Genomic DNA, 15,996 nt, shown 5'->3' with positions numbered 1-15,996 from the left:
TTATTTATACTCCTTACAGGATATTTGTGGCGCTAATCCATGTAACATCTCTTGAGCTTGTCCACTTAGCTCTCAAAGCGATTTACATTGGCATACTATTGCTATATGCCTGGTTTTGAACCTGCAATCATCGGTTAAGATGCACGCGTTCTAGCCACTTAGTCCTTTCGCCTCGAACCATAAAATCAAGTTACAACAATGTCAAGTTTCCGAATATTTATCGGCTATAATCTCCCATAACTACAAGCCGACATTGACCATCACCGACGCGGCTATGATGTAACAGCGCTAACGACGTGACGTATGGACTATTATTATAACTAGGCGATGTCCGACGGTACCAACTGCCAACTGACGGTGTACATATCACGAACATAGTACGAAACAACTTAGATGTAGCATCTACAAATTCAATAAATCCGATTACTGCCGCTTCACACAAACAATATAAACAGCTCCCTATCGCGCTATTCGTCGCTATAGATACCCGCGCCAGTTCAACCCGAGAAAGCAAATGCATGCGTTTAAAATTGACGAGTATGTTAGGTCATATGATATTACAAGTTATTACGTTTATGTAAAGATCATATTCACATAAGAACTAAGAATTGATAATTTGGGATAGCGTACTTAATTCGGATGTGATCGGTTTTTCGAATTTTGCCGATGCTACATCTGTGTTATAATATATGTATTTATTGTTTATATGTCTTTGGAACACCTGAAATCTAACTGAAGATTTTCTGTTCAAATTTGGGCAAGAAACGGAAGAGGAATTCATCAATTCACTTAAGCGTGGTGGAACTATCTAAGATATTATTAATCTAACCTTTTTTTTCTCGCTGGAAAAACGCATTACTCACTTTCCCCTACGTGATGGAAAGTGGGGGGGGGTGGTCACTCCCCGGAGCCCTGGACGCCGAGTGCGCCCAAGTACGCCGTTTACCCACTAAAAAACCAGCGGTACCCTCTCCGTCTTTCGATGGACGCCACGGGATCGCTTACGCATGCTACCGTGATTATTAACCTAACCTAACCATTTTCACAAACTGAGAGGTTTTGGAATGTAGACAATTGACGATATCTGTTTTACTCTTCTATAAAAGTATAACATACGTACATTACTATTAGTATTACACCTCATCTCATTGCCTCCACTGGTGACAGGACTGTTTCGTTTTAGCCCAGAGGATCGGAATTGCGATTCAACGGGGAAATGCTGCTAGCATTCTTGCCAACATTCCACGCCCTCAAGATTCATATTTGTATATATTTAAGGACTTAATGTTAATTATTTTAGATTAATAAATGTTTATTTAATTAACTAACATAACTTTATATTTTAAATGTTGAAAAAAACCTACTAAGTTTAATGCTGAATCTTTGGTAGCATCTACATTCTGTACTGGTAATAACTTCACTTCATATAGTTTGTAAAATGACTATTGCAAAAGTACTTTTCAAAGCCAACTTAAAGTATATTTTCAATTGAGTTCTCAACACATTCATAAAAGGGATGACTGACATTATTTTCTATGCCATTTCAGAACAATCGTATGTCTGGTCAGCCCAGGTTTCCGCTGACAAAAACAGTATAAATGTGACTTTGGACTCGTCTCTGCTAATAGATCGTTATCTACATGATCCTATCGTCCGTGTCATCCATTCGACTGAGCGTAACAAATCGTTTTGGAAGCCTCAGCACAGACAATTGCGTGCGCGATTCAGAAATTGTGGTAAAAAAGTGCCGTCTAGTTGTATAGACTATAAACTAAACATTTTAATCTTAAATACATAGTTAGGTAGACTAGCGAATAGGTCAACCGATGGTAACTGGTCACCATCACCTAGAGACATTGGCATTATGAGAAAAACCCCTTACCATACACGAAAATCCACACCTTGGGAAATAAGATGTTATATATTACGTGTCTATAATCTGTATGCTTAGTAGATCTTATAAACTGTCTTTCATTTTCAGGTAGCCGATATAATAAATAAGTATTTGGTTACTTTTACTTTTTTTTATAGAATAGGTTGGCGGACGAGCATATGGGCAACCTAATGGTAAGTGGTCATCATCACCCATAGACAATGACGCTGTAAGAAATATTAACTATTCCTTACATCGTCAATGCGCCACCAACCTTGGGAACTGAGATGCTATATCCCTTGTGCCTGTAGTTACACTGGCTCACTCGCCCTTTAAACCAGAACACAACAATACTGCGTACAACAGTTCAACGGTAGAATATCTGATGAGTGGGTTGTACCTACCCAGATGGGGCTTGCACAAAGCCCTACCACCAAGTAATTTATCATTCAAATACGCACAAAGTCGCGGACTCAGCTAGTATTTAAATAAAAGCACTTAATAGATACCGAATAACGTATCTTAGATATATATCTAGCGAAAAAAAGGACGAATTCTCGGTGAGAAAGCTTTGAAATGCCGACGAAGCCACACAAAATAAGTTAAAAATATTTCTCGGAACATGACATCTTACAAATGTACTTACTATCAAACTTTCTTTGTGGCAACGTCGGCACCGAAACGTCTGCGACACGATGTTACTGTATTGTTTCATTTTATTTATTAAACTAGCTGTGCCCGAGACCCTGTACGCATTTAAATTTAACAAAAAAAATGTATTGTAGCCATGTTACTCCCAATTATATCAGGTATCTGCCAGTGAAAGTCCCTTCAAGATCGGTCAAGCCGTTCCAGAGATTAGCCAAAAATTGTAAAAATTATTATTTTGGTATATTTACCGTGTATGAATTGAGTAAAAAAGAGCGATTTTAATATTACAAACAGACACATCAATTTTATTATATGTATAGATATAGAAAATACTCTATTCTGCCGTTGTATATGTATAATGCCGTAAACTGACATCTGATCGATTATCACTTTTGATGGCATATTAGAACTAGCGCGCTCTGGTAACTTTTGTCACAAATGTTACCCAATTGTCACGTCGTAAAGTGCGCGCACATCCACACATATTCATGGACTCGACAAGAGTGACGAAACAGTCACCGTGACAAAAGTTACCAGTGCGCGCTAGTTCCTAATAAGAACATTCTCTATCGTCATATATATGCGATTTTGGGATATCTTGATTACTAATGAAATTTCAGTAGTTCGGGATGGCGAAAATAATATTATCGTTCTACAATGATGCTCCAATCTCTCCCTCTTGCTCTGTCTCAATATTTTGTTAGAATGCCACGCTATCGTCCAATAGGCTATTTGATAATTGTGAATTATTGTAATCAGTGTATATTATGAGTTTAAAAATGGTTGTTTACTAACGAAAGTTGAAAATATTACTAAATTTATTCAAAAATTCGTAAATAAAAATGCATTTTTTCAAACGTTTGTCACGTGACACAAAACGCTCCTGATTGGCCGGGCTTATGATGAAGTCACTTTCTTGTAAACCTTGCTTTTCTACTGTGTGTACCACAGATTAAAATACAGGAAAGTAACGTCACCGACTCCATTGCAGCGCCATATTGTCCAAGTAGCATTTTTGCGCGCAATTTTAATATGGAATTTTAAATATGATATTTTTCGGAAAATATGTACCAGAAATAAAAAAATCAACTTTTACTAGGTTCTTTAACTTCTACTAAATAATATAAAATGGATTTTATAAAGTCAAATAGCCTAATGTTTTCTAAGGACAGCTCATTCATATTTAAAATAAGAAACAGTGTTACATGCCAGTATTAAATGCTATGCAATAAAAAATAATATTTTTTTTTTTTTTTTTTTTTTTTTTTTTTTATGGAATAGGTGGCAAACGAGCAGGAGGCTCACCTGATGGAAAGTGACTACCACCGCCCATGGACATCTGCAACACCAAATATTAATTAGAGTTCTACAAATTATTGATCAATTAATTACAATAATAATTGTACATAATAAAGTAAATTCAATAGCCCGTGCATATTCATAATATGCAATAGTAATGTGATATAAATTATGATATAGATAGAATCAAATGTCATAACACCGTATTGAAGGCTAGGGTTACTCTCGTAACACTTAGTTTTGGAAATAATTTAATGTTAAGTTACATAGACTTTTATTTTTATTTTTTTACCGCGTTTTTTTCGCTCTAAGTAGGTAAGTAACGGCATTACAGATATACCACGGCAGTATTATATAATAGAATTTCCTGTGATATTAAATCTTTGGGAGGGATGCGCGCGTTACGGAGTATTCGGACATTGTAGCGTGACTTTATTATTATTTTACATATAATTCCAAAATAAATGATTTCTCCATATTTCATCAGCTATCTTCCAATGAAAGTCCCGTCAAAATCGGTCCAACCCTTCCGGACATAAGACGGAACAAACAGAAAATAATGGTATAGGTACATAACACGTACATTCAGCAGAAAGCGTTTTCTTTAATATTACAGACACTCCACTTTTACTATATGTATATAAATAGATTACGTAAAATATTTACATCGTTTGTGTAAAACTGTATTTTGAATTAGGTTCAGTAAGATTGCATTTTCCAATTGTAACATTGTGGCACTTGTGCTCTTCTTCCTTTGCACTGACGTTATAATTACAACTAGTTGTTTGCCGTGGCTTCGCTTGCCTTTAAGGGGGTTGGTTGTCAAGTTTTGGGAAAAAATATAGCCTACGTCTTTCCTTTAGGTTCAGGTTTGTTTCATAGGAAATTTCATCAATTTCGGTTAATTGGATTGATAGTAGAGCGATGGGCTTTACTTGGTGGTAGGGCTTTGTGCAAGCCCGTCTGGGTAGGTACCACCCACTCATCAGTTATTCTACCGCCAAACAACAGTACTCAGTATTGTTGTGTTCCGGTTTCAAGGGTCAGTGAGCCAGTGTTACTACAGGCACAAAGGACATAGTTCTTCGTTCTTCATCTTAGTTCCCAAGGTTTGTGGCGCATTGACGATGTAAGGAATAGTTAATATTTCTTACAGCGTCATTGTCTATGGGTGATGCTGACCACTTACCATCACGTGGCCCATATACAAGTCCGCCAACTTATACCATAAAAAAGACAGGCAGACAGAGTTACTTTTACATTTATAATATTTGTTTAGAAGTATAGGTTAAGCAGAGTATAACTAACATGATAAAAGAAGCATCATGAGTTCAAATTCACTTTTATAATCCATCTGGACGATGAAAGAAAACATCGTGAGGAGACCTGCATGTACCGGTTGAAATATTGCCAAAAATTACATAACCCGTGACCGGTAGTGCGGCAGCGTGGTGGAATACGCTCTGCTCCTACAGATAATATATCTTATATACGTATCGCCAAAGTACAAATCTATATATAAAATATTCGTTAATATTACGTATTAATCGTAACAAAAGAGCCGAGCTGACCCAGTGGTTAGAACGCACATCTTAACTAATAATTGCTGGTTCAAACCCACCGCTGAATTTTCATGTGCTTAATTTTTGTTGAAACCTTTTCTAGATCGAATCGGGAATCTAACCCGGGACCTTGATGTGGCGGACCCATGAAAGCCAGTACACACTACTCAACCACGGAAGTCATCATGAAAATATTGTGAGGAAACCTGCATGTGTCTTATTTAAACGAAATTCTGCCACATGTGAAATCAACCCACATTGTCGCAGCGTGGTAGGATATGCTCCAAACCTTCTCCTCAACGGGAGCCATTAGCCCAGCAGTGGAAAATTTACAGACTGTTGTTGTTGTTGGTGTAACCGTAAGAAACACTTGCAAATATACGAAACGTAATATAACGCTGTAAATATAATGTAACAACTAAAAATAATCGCGTTGCTATTAAATGATCGTAAGCTTAGCATCACAATAAACTAAATATACAAACAGACATACGTCGAGTCATAAATCTAATAAATGTTTATTGTTGCTGCTTATAAAGTCTGAGGGAACGAGATGAGTAAGATTTCTATATCAACATTTTTAAAATTCGTTAACACGACTTGAAAACGGGATAATATGGACTAGTAATCGACGGCGATTCGCTCGAAATTAAATATTTCATTTTGATTTTTGACTATTGACCTTCTTGGTCGAGTATTGCGTACACCAGTTTTGATGGGGACACCACTCCGAGGTCCCGGTTTCGATTCCCGGCCGAGTCGACGCAGAAAAGGTTCGTTAGTTTTCAATGTTGTTTTGGGTCTGGGTGATTGTGGTGCCGTCGTTACTTCTGATTTTCCATATCAAAAGTGCTTTAGACCCTTACATTGGGACCAGAGTAAGGTATATGATGTTGTCCAATATTTATTTATATTTATATTTAATTGCCACAAACAATCAGGAAACCTGCCATTATCATTTACTAATTGCAAATGCTACTTTTAAACTTTAGGCTATGACCTTCCTAGGGGGTTCAAACTTTATACATCATCAAATTCGATGCAGCAGTTAGGCCGAGACAGAAAGAGACAGAGCTACTTTCGCATTTATAACATTAGCACAGACATTCAAACAGGCTTCGAGATAAGGAATCAAGATAAGGGTAATTCACCCTATAGACTACGGTTATTAGTGGGCGGAGTTATGAATCAACCCCCGCTGCAGTGACTCAACGACCTTCACCTATAACACCCACCTGAAAGGTCATGTCATGGTACCATTACTTATCTTGAGTCAGCTGTAATGCTAACATGATATGATTCACTTTTTATTCAACATGACATCACAGCCATGAGGAAATTATATTTATTTAATGTCAGTAGAGAGCTTAGGGCTTAAAATCCAAAATAAAAAAAAAATCAGGTCTGAACACGGAAGATTATGGGTTATGAATATATTCATATTATTATACTAGCTGTGCCCGCGACCTTGTAAGCCTTTTGAAAAAAAAATATTATTGTAGCCTAAGATACTCCTTATTATATCAGTTATCCGCCAGTGAAAGTCCCGTCAAAATCGGTCCAGCCGTTGCAGAGATTAGAGAGAACAAACAGACAGACAGACAAAAATTGTAAAAAGAATATTGCTAAAAAAGGCCTATTTTAATATTATAAACAGACCTATCGCATAAAAAGGACACTTCAATTTAATATATAGATTATAGTTATTTGTTCTTTATGCGAAGGAATGAGGGCCATCTTATGAGGAAGGTCTTGAGCATGGATGTGGAAACGATTGATGGACTGCGTGAAAGAATGTTGTGAGATGACGTCAGACAGTATGAAAAAATAGGACTTGCTGTGTGGACCCCAAATAAAATTGGGATAGAGGAGGAGGATGATGACGAATGTGTGTAGAACAATCAACTTTTCGGAGAAAACATGGTGAGGAAACTTCCAGACCGAAACTTGGTGCTCCAAACCAAACCACTAGACCTAAATTCGTAAGAGCGTGGTCATTTCTAAACCATCTCTGTAACCAAACCCTGGTTATCATTCAAATATTTTCTAAGCAATGTCGCATAACTGTTTTACAATTTACTTCAATACTAGCTGTTCCTTTCGCTCTATTTCTTTCGGAAATAAGCATCAACGAATATCAAGCAATTAAAAACCTATAACCGTCGAAAGACGATTCCTCGTGGACTAGTATACCCTTTTTATTCCCTCACTGGAAAAAGTCTTTACGCGCTTTTACCATGTGATGGAAGTGAGGGGTGCTCGCCGGTGCCCAGGACGCTGAATACGCCCCGGCACACCAGAATACCCAGTAAGAAACCAGCGGTATCCTCTCCGTCTTTTCAGTGGGCGCCACAGGATCGGTTTCGCATTCTACTGTGACGGGCCTGGTATACCCTGACCTGACCTATACCAATAAGTTTAGTAGTTATCACGTGATTAACGAACAAGGAAAAGCAAATACCGGCCAAGAGCAAGTAGGACTATCGCACTAATTATTATGTGGTGGTAAGGAACCCTACCACCACACAATACTGAAAGATATACAATAACCAATTTAGGGTATTCGATTTCTTTTTGTATACTTTCTCCAAGATGATTCATGATTCTAGATCAATGGGGAGGATTTGGATTTGGATGGGGAGGTTTGATCCTCTTAGCAGATCTTTAAATTGCGTAGACTTTGAGGTTTGATTCATTTCACAGCTCCAAGAAACCGCAGACCTCAATATTTAACACTAATTTCAACTTCATACCTCAACGCGTTTCTTATTGTCTTGAGTTTCGATCTCTACACAGACAGACATAAGAACAAATAACGAATCACATATATATCTGTGTGAATATATACAAATATATAGACACATACACACATGTATATTTATAGAAGACAACATAATTGCAATCATCGTTTCAAACTATTCTCAAACCGTACATCATCACTTGTTTTGCATTAGAAATGTCTATAAAACTAATATTTGTTGCTCCAATGCCCACGCTACTCGTAAAATAATAACGGTTCTGTATACAGACGGCAACGAAATCTTTTTATATACGGAACCCGTCATATAACATTTCGCTTTTATTAATCTATACTGATATCATAAATGTGAACGTCCGTTAATCTTCACGGGCAAATTACTGAACTGAATTTGATGGAGTTTGACATTAAATAAATTTGAACTCCAATACTACATTAGTATACATGAGCTACTTTTTATGCCCTACATCTGAAAATTTAACTATTAAAAGGGTATTCAAATTTATTTTCCCATATTTGTACTTATCAACAAAAATATTATTTATTTACATATAAAATCATAATGTATGTTATATTTTAAGTATGCTCATAAAAGCACTTTTGAAACACTTCACTTAATATTACAGTTTTAAAATAAATGTAAAGCTCGGAGAGTAAGTTCTATAGTAAGTTCTAATTGTCTATGCCCTATGGATAGCGTTGGTACCACGCGGTGGCCCATAGACATGATATTTATTTAAACTGGCCCACCCTTCAAAGCTGAACATTCCAATACCTAGTATCGCTTGGAGTTAGAACACATAGTAGTGACTGGTACCTACCAAGATCAGCTTACTCAATGCCGTACCACCAAGTAAGTAACATTCATACAATTTTTCAATGAGACAAGTAGCAATTAGTCACAATTCAATAAATATAATAAAGCGAAACAAAAATACAAATTTAAAAATAATATATCATAAAGAACATGAACACAAAAACTGTAAATCCAATCTTATTTACAAATTCGCTTGCATTAATTACGTAAGTGTAGCTCTAGCTTAAGGTAAGTCAGGTAAGTTACTGGCTAAAATAAGCAACTGCGTTTTATTCGTACACAGTTGAGTTATATTATAAAACAAATGTTTTATGGCATGGACGGAATAAATAATAACACTTGTAAATATATATTTATGAAAAATATTTATAATTAAATAAATCCTATTATTACATATGGCATAAAGTATATAAAATAAGTAGAGCTTCGTTTATATAACCGATTGCTCACATCGAGCAAGCACCGTTGCCCATGAGAACTAATTAATAAATACCATATATATGCCTGTATTACACTGACTTGCTGAGTTAATGGCAAATAGTTACCATCGCCAAAGACATTGGGCCAACTATTGCATACAACATTAACCAACCTTGGAAACTAAGATGTTGGATCCTTTACACTGGCTAAGCTCTAAACCATAACAGAAAATTGTTGTTTGACGGTAGAACAAGAACTTTTAAAACGATGAGTATTGGACTATGTACACAACGAACATCGTAATATGAGGAGAACTCGTCAGAATTTATATCTCGAATAATAATCATTGCACCAGTAATTAATAAACCTACCAGGACGACCAATATTTATAAAATAATAATGATACTTATTTGCATTTTAAATAACATATAATTATATATCTGACTTTAATAATATGATATGATAATATGTAATATTGTTAGGAGACACACCGGGAGAACTTAAAATATTTTTTATAACAGCGCGATTTTTAAAGCATTTTTTGTCTCTGTCTCTACTTAACCAATCTGTGGAACAATTTTTTGAACCTTCAAGATTATACAAGCTGTATATTTCTCAAAGGCATACGTCACACCAACAAGGCCCCAGTGTTGAAGACAGTAACAGACGGTAAGATTACGTTATCGCATGATCCTAAGTACGGTACAATACTGTTGAGAAAACTCATTGACTACCAGTTACTTCAGGAATACATTTAAGCAGATTGAACCTTCAACGGTCACCTTAGCCAACAACAACAGCAGCCTGTAAATTGCCCACTTCTGAGCTAAGGCTCCCTCTCCCTTTGAGGAGGTTTGGAACATATTTCACCACGCTGTTCCAATGCGATTTGATGGAATACACATGTGGTAGATCTTCTATGAAATTAGACACGAGCAGGTTTCCTCACGATGTTTTTCTTCACCACCAAGCACGAGACGAATTATAAAGACAAATTAAGCACTAATTAAGTGGTGCTTGCCTGGGTTTGAACCCGAGATTATCGGTTAAGATGCAGGCGTTCTGACCACTGGGCTATCTCAGCTCATTAAAAAGTTTATAAGGACCAAAAAATTATAAATCTTGTTTTACATTTAAGAGAGTACTTTTAGAAAAAAACGCCTGGATTTAGGCTCGTGTTCCATTACAGGACACTAATAAAATTGATTTGATTTGAATTCGCTTTCGTTGCCTCACTAAAATGTTCCCAGTTCTCCGTGTGTCTTTCTTTTTACAATTGTGTTATAGTACGACACAACTTAAATGTAACATCGGCAAATTCAATAAAACCGATTACTGGCGCTTCACATAACCAATAGAAATAGCTCTATATCGCGCCATTCGACGCTATTCGTCGCTATAGATTCTCGAGTCAGTTCAACCCGAGAAAGCAAGTGCATGCAAATCGACGCGTCAAATTGACGAATATATTAGGTCATATGATATTACAAGTTATTGCGTTTGTGTAAAGATCATATTCACATAAGAAACAAATATTGCTAATTCGGGATGGCTTACTTAATTCGGATATGATCGGTCTACATCTAAGTTGTGTCATACTATACAATAATCATATCGCATTTTTGGTTCTTTTTTATGGAATAGGTTGGCGGACGAGTATATGTGCCACCTGATGATAAGTGGTCACCATCACCCATATACAATGACGCTGTAATGTGCCACCAATCTTGGGAACTAAGAAGTTACGTCCCTTCTGCCTGTAGTTACACTGGCTCACTCACTCTTCAAACTGGAACACAACAATACTGAGTACTGTTATTTGGCGGTAGAATAACTGACGAGTGGGTGGTACCTACCCAGACGGGCTTGCACAAAGCCCTACCACCAAGAAAATTACCATACAGGTATATACTATACTAATACCACCATTACAGCCGAATGTTTTCGGTGAGTACCCTGCCTTATATCAATAACCTTACGAAGATTTTTCCTGTTTATTATTGTTTAATTATATATAATATATTTCTATATGTTTCAAACATAACGTATTGTATATCTAACTTTGACTGCCTCGTTTATTTATATTTTAAAAAGCATATGTTTTTTACTTATTCGAGCAGGAGGCTCACCTGATGGAAAGTGACTACCACCGCCCATGGACATCTGCAACATAGGGGGCTTGCAGGTGCGTTGCCGGCCTTAAAGGAAAGAGTACGGTCTTTTCTTGCAGGTTCCCTAGTCGTATCCGCTCGGGAAAACCGGCGGCGAAAGCTGGTTCCACATTGTTTGTAGGAGGCAGAAAATGCCTTAAAAATCGTGCTGTTGATTTTCGGTGGATTTTCAGACATCAAGGTGGTGCGAGTGATATTTCTAACTTTGATGAGACGAACCAATACCTTGGAACATTCCCCGTGAAAAATTCCGTAGAAAAAGAAATAAAAATATCTATGACATCTACCTTGGCAATGAAATCGCTTCTAGGCAGTTTCAAATAACGAAAATATATCTTTAATTACTATACGAAAACAATAATTGTAAATTCTAACATAAACAAAAGCTCGCTGCGTTTCTTAAACAGGGGGAAAATATTTTGTCAATTTTTTAAAAGCAAGTGAATTAAGTGTAGTAAAGTGCATTGCGACTATTTTAAATAATATATTTTGATTTTAACATTGATGTATACGTTTCACGCAAATACATACTTTAAACATTGCATAGACAGTTTAATTTCCTTTATCACAACTAATATATTAAAATAATTACACACGGTTTTACACTAACTACCTTCATACGCTATGATTATGTTAATCTTCATTGATTTCACATTAAATATACATATATATAATATAATTACATAATACATTACAAGATAAACTGCATTTTCTAAGCCATTATGATATTTTTAAATTCTAGAACAATGTAAAGACATTCCTCATAACAAATAATTGCTCAGTCAGCGAAGATCAATCAAAATCATAATTGGAAATTCGAGAAATACTGATACTATATGCTTTAAAAATTTATTAATTGCAATTTAATTTCCAATCTACATAATACTTAAGATCTTTATTTGAAAATAAATTGTAATGCAGGAAGAGCGAGGCCTTCTGAGACAGGTTTTTTAATATTAATTAGAATGAGCCCTAACTGATACACTGATACTATAATGTAAATATTAATAAATACCTTCAATTAAATAGCTTAACATCCCAAACACAAACAAAATTTAGAAAATCCATTCAGAAATAGAGGGGAATATGGTACTGCACTGTTTTCTCTTTATATACTCATATATGTATGTATGATATATATCTAATTATGCTTAACTGATGTTACAGAATTTAAATTTGCATGTAAACTGTTAGACGGAGAATATGTAAGAGGCGTTGACAAAGAGTCATCGCATATAACTATAAGTTAATATATATTGATCAAACTTGAGTAGTATTACAATTAATCCTACTAATATTATTAATATGAAATTTGATTGAATGTTCAAACTAAGATATCTTTATGTCCTGCATTTTTGAATTTTTGTCTTAACACATATTACCTATATTTGATGTAACTAGTACCAGCGTTCAAAAGGGCCTTAGGGCAAGTGAATAGTTCCTTTGGAATGCTATGGAGCTGTGAATGGAAGATATTTTCTATATAAAGCTACAAGTGGAATAGAAGCAGCAAGAAGTTAAGCAACTCTTTTTTATTCATAATAAAAATAATATAAAACCTTCATGAAACGCGATCATGTCCTGGCCATTTCTATTTTGATATTGAAAATACATAAACAATCATAAATTGGAAAAAAGCCCTGCTCTCTTTCAGTAGTTCTTCTTTGGTCAGGATTTTAATTTCTGAATGAGTTGTGTTTTATTTGATAATCTATAAATAAATTGGATTTAATGGAAAATCTGACGTTACCAACAGATAGTTACTCTAATTTTATTATAACATTTAAATTTAGACAATAAAAATATAAGTTAATAGGATAATGGGATGTATTGTTGAGCCTTTGTTTATTTGTGGGGTATTATATTGATTAAAACATGGCAATCTATTAAAATCACAATTTAAAGACCACCTATAATATCAAAATATATTTCAATAAATTCGAGCTACCCAAATATAGAATAATTATGTAAATAATAAATATCCTAATTTAGTTTCAGTACAGATATTCGAACAAAAATCGAAACAATTAATAATAATAATATTCAAAATTACATTTAAAATAATTATATTTTAATGTATTTATTAATTTTTAATGTGCAAAATAAATTATTAGTGGTTTTGGCAGATTATTTTTTAAATTTTTGTATGCATGTTTTTTTGTGTATTGTAAAATATTTAAATAAACGCGAAACGCAAACCGCAAAAGAGCGGTAAATGGAAATTGATTTTCTTTTAAATAACAGTTTCGAAATTATCGATTGTAAGAGTTATATTTTATAAGAAGTGTTAATTACATATTGGAATTTAGGAAAAGAAAATATATATGTACTTACGCAATTTCTACGTCTCCCTTTCAGAGTAATTCATCAGCACTAATATAAATTTAGCCCCTTACGATGTCCAAAATAGAAAACTATACACTGAACACAACGCTGTGAAAATTTAACACTTTGTTCATTATGTAGCCAATAAAATACACATCTCGCCTCGTATCATCGTTTAATGAAAAACTGAAAATTGTCTGAAAATTTTTTTAATTATGTGCGAATTTTCTTAAACGTTAAAACTATTATCTGAAATCACTTATTATCTATTCGTAAAACACAATGGTCCGCGGTAAAAAGGCGCTCATGCCCGAAGCCACCACGTCCGTATATTTTCACAAATTCAACTCGATTTTAGGAATTCACAAAATAAAATGATGTGAATGACATGTATTTTTGACATGCGCAGACCGTCCATTGCAAAAATTGTAGCGACATCTATTAGCTTTAAAATGCTTAATTTAGAAAGTTTCTTATCGTTTCCGTTCAAGAAGTTCAGCTATTATTCGCTAGATGGCGCTAAAGAGGAACTACACGACATGCAAATCACAGATGGCGTTTTAGAGATTACATATTGCGTTGTGCAAAAACCAGATGGCGCTGTATAGAAAAATCTATTAAGTTAATTTTGTACTCTAAATTATAATTAAATACTTTCGTAATTGTATATTTCATATTCTATTTCTGTCTTCGACCCTATCTCAAGTAATTAGCATGTTACATGTGAGTCAATGTATTTAATTATACGATGTTTTTGCATATATTTATTTTTTGTTATTTATTATTATGTATTTAAAATTGAAAGTGCTGTTAATCTATTTTTTTTTTAATTCATTTCGTTTTGTTAATTGGTTACTGTATATAAGTCACAAGCAACAAGCTTAAATACCCATTAATTTAACATACTAACCTTTTTACTATCATCAAGCCATTATATTTTACCTCCTTGCTGAAAACTTCCTGTATAAAAACTTACATACATAGACATATTAAAATATGCTGCAAGTTTAATAAGTGCAATTTTCTTTTACCTATTTTTTACCTAACCTATCAAATATTAATACTTTAATATATCGGTATCTGTTATATTTAGAATTTTTTTAATCTGAATGCATTTATTTTAGTTTTCTTTTATTTACATACTGCTGCGAGGTGGCGTTGTTGTGTAGTTACCAGTGGTCTTACCAGTTACAATTAATGTGCATAGATTTTAAATAAACGATTTATTATCAAGAAAACATTTTATTATGAATTCCAACCTGTAATCCTAACAGTACCAACGAATTGCTATATGTTATACAAAACAACTATACTTGGTAATGTTGTTATCCAACTTCAAGGGTGAGTAAGCCAGCGTAACAACAGGTATAAGGGATATAACTTAGCTCCCAAGATTGGTGGGCCATGTAAGGACTAATGGCTACACACATCACCATCAGTAAGATCGGGTCCATCTGCGTACCAACGATAATTAAAAAAAAAACAAAGTCAGATCAGCTAACTTCATCATAATACAACTTATATATAATGCGTATTTGTTCCTCTAAATAATATTTTATAAAAAAGAAAAAACTAGAATCACAAATAAACATTTTTTTTCTGTCTCAGCTTATAGGTACCTAATCTAATATTAATAAAACAGTTCCTTTGTCTGTATATCTGTATAAGCAACTAATAGCTTTAATACGTCACCCCTACGAAATAATCAAAATCACAATGATCATGCTTTATTCAAGCTTTTACAAGCACTTTTAAAACGTCATTTTACATATCCATTTTAAAAGTAAAACAGAACCGGCTACGATCTCATTGGTTACTCTTTTCCAAATTTTGAAATACATTTTATTAGTTATAATACCATTATCGAAACGCTTGGCCCTTGGAGTAGTGGTGCAAAAAGCTTCATCAAAAGTATAACACCTCGCCTCATTGCCTCCACTGGTGACAGGAGGGCTGGTTCGTTTGCCCAGAGGATCGGAATTGCGATTCGACGGGGAAATGCTGCTAGCATTCTTGCCACCATTGCGCGGTCAAGATTTATACAGTAACTAGTTTTAGTTCATATTTGTATGTATTTAAGCATTTAATGTTATTAATACTCTAATGTTATAAATACGTAT

At 34.6% G+C, this 15,996-nt stretch overlaps 1 protein-coding gene across 4 annotated transcripts in view; it reads right to left on the bottom strand.

Annotated features, from left to right (window-relative positions):
• LOC124541120 (R3H domain-containing protein 2) overlaps positions 1 to 14,278 on the bottom strand; it is a 71,712-nt gene extending 57,434 nt beyond the window's left edge. For 3 of the 4 annotated variants that reach the window (XM_047118961.1, XM_047118959.1, XM_047118962.1), the window contains exon 1: positions 13,886 to 14,278. The gene's annotated coding sequence lies outside the window, so the exon portion shown is untranslated. Of the gene's footprint in view, positions 1 to 6,548; positions 6,621 to 13,885 lie in introns of all 4 variants that reach the window. The other variant, XM_047118960.1, reaches the window with a different exon arrangement.
• Positions 14,279 to 15,996: the final 1,718 nt, after the last annotated feature.

This window comes from Vanessa cardui, chromosome 27 (assembly GCF_905220365.1).
Source record: "Vanessa cardui chromosome 27, ilVanCard2.1, whole genome shotgun sequence".
Taxonomy (NCBI): domain Eukaryota; kingdom Metazoa; phylum Arthropoda; class Insecta; order Lepidoptera; family Nymphalidae; genus Vanessa; species Vanessa cardui.
This window is presented reverse-complemented; position numbering and strand designations above follow the sequence as displayed.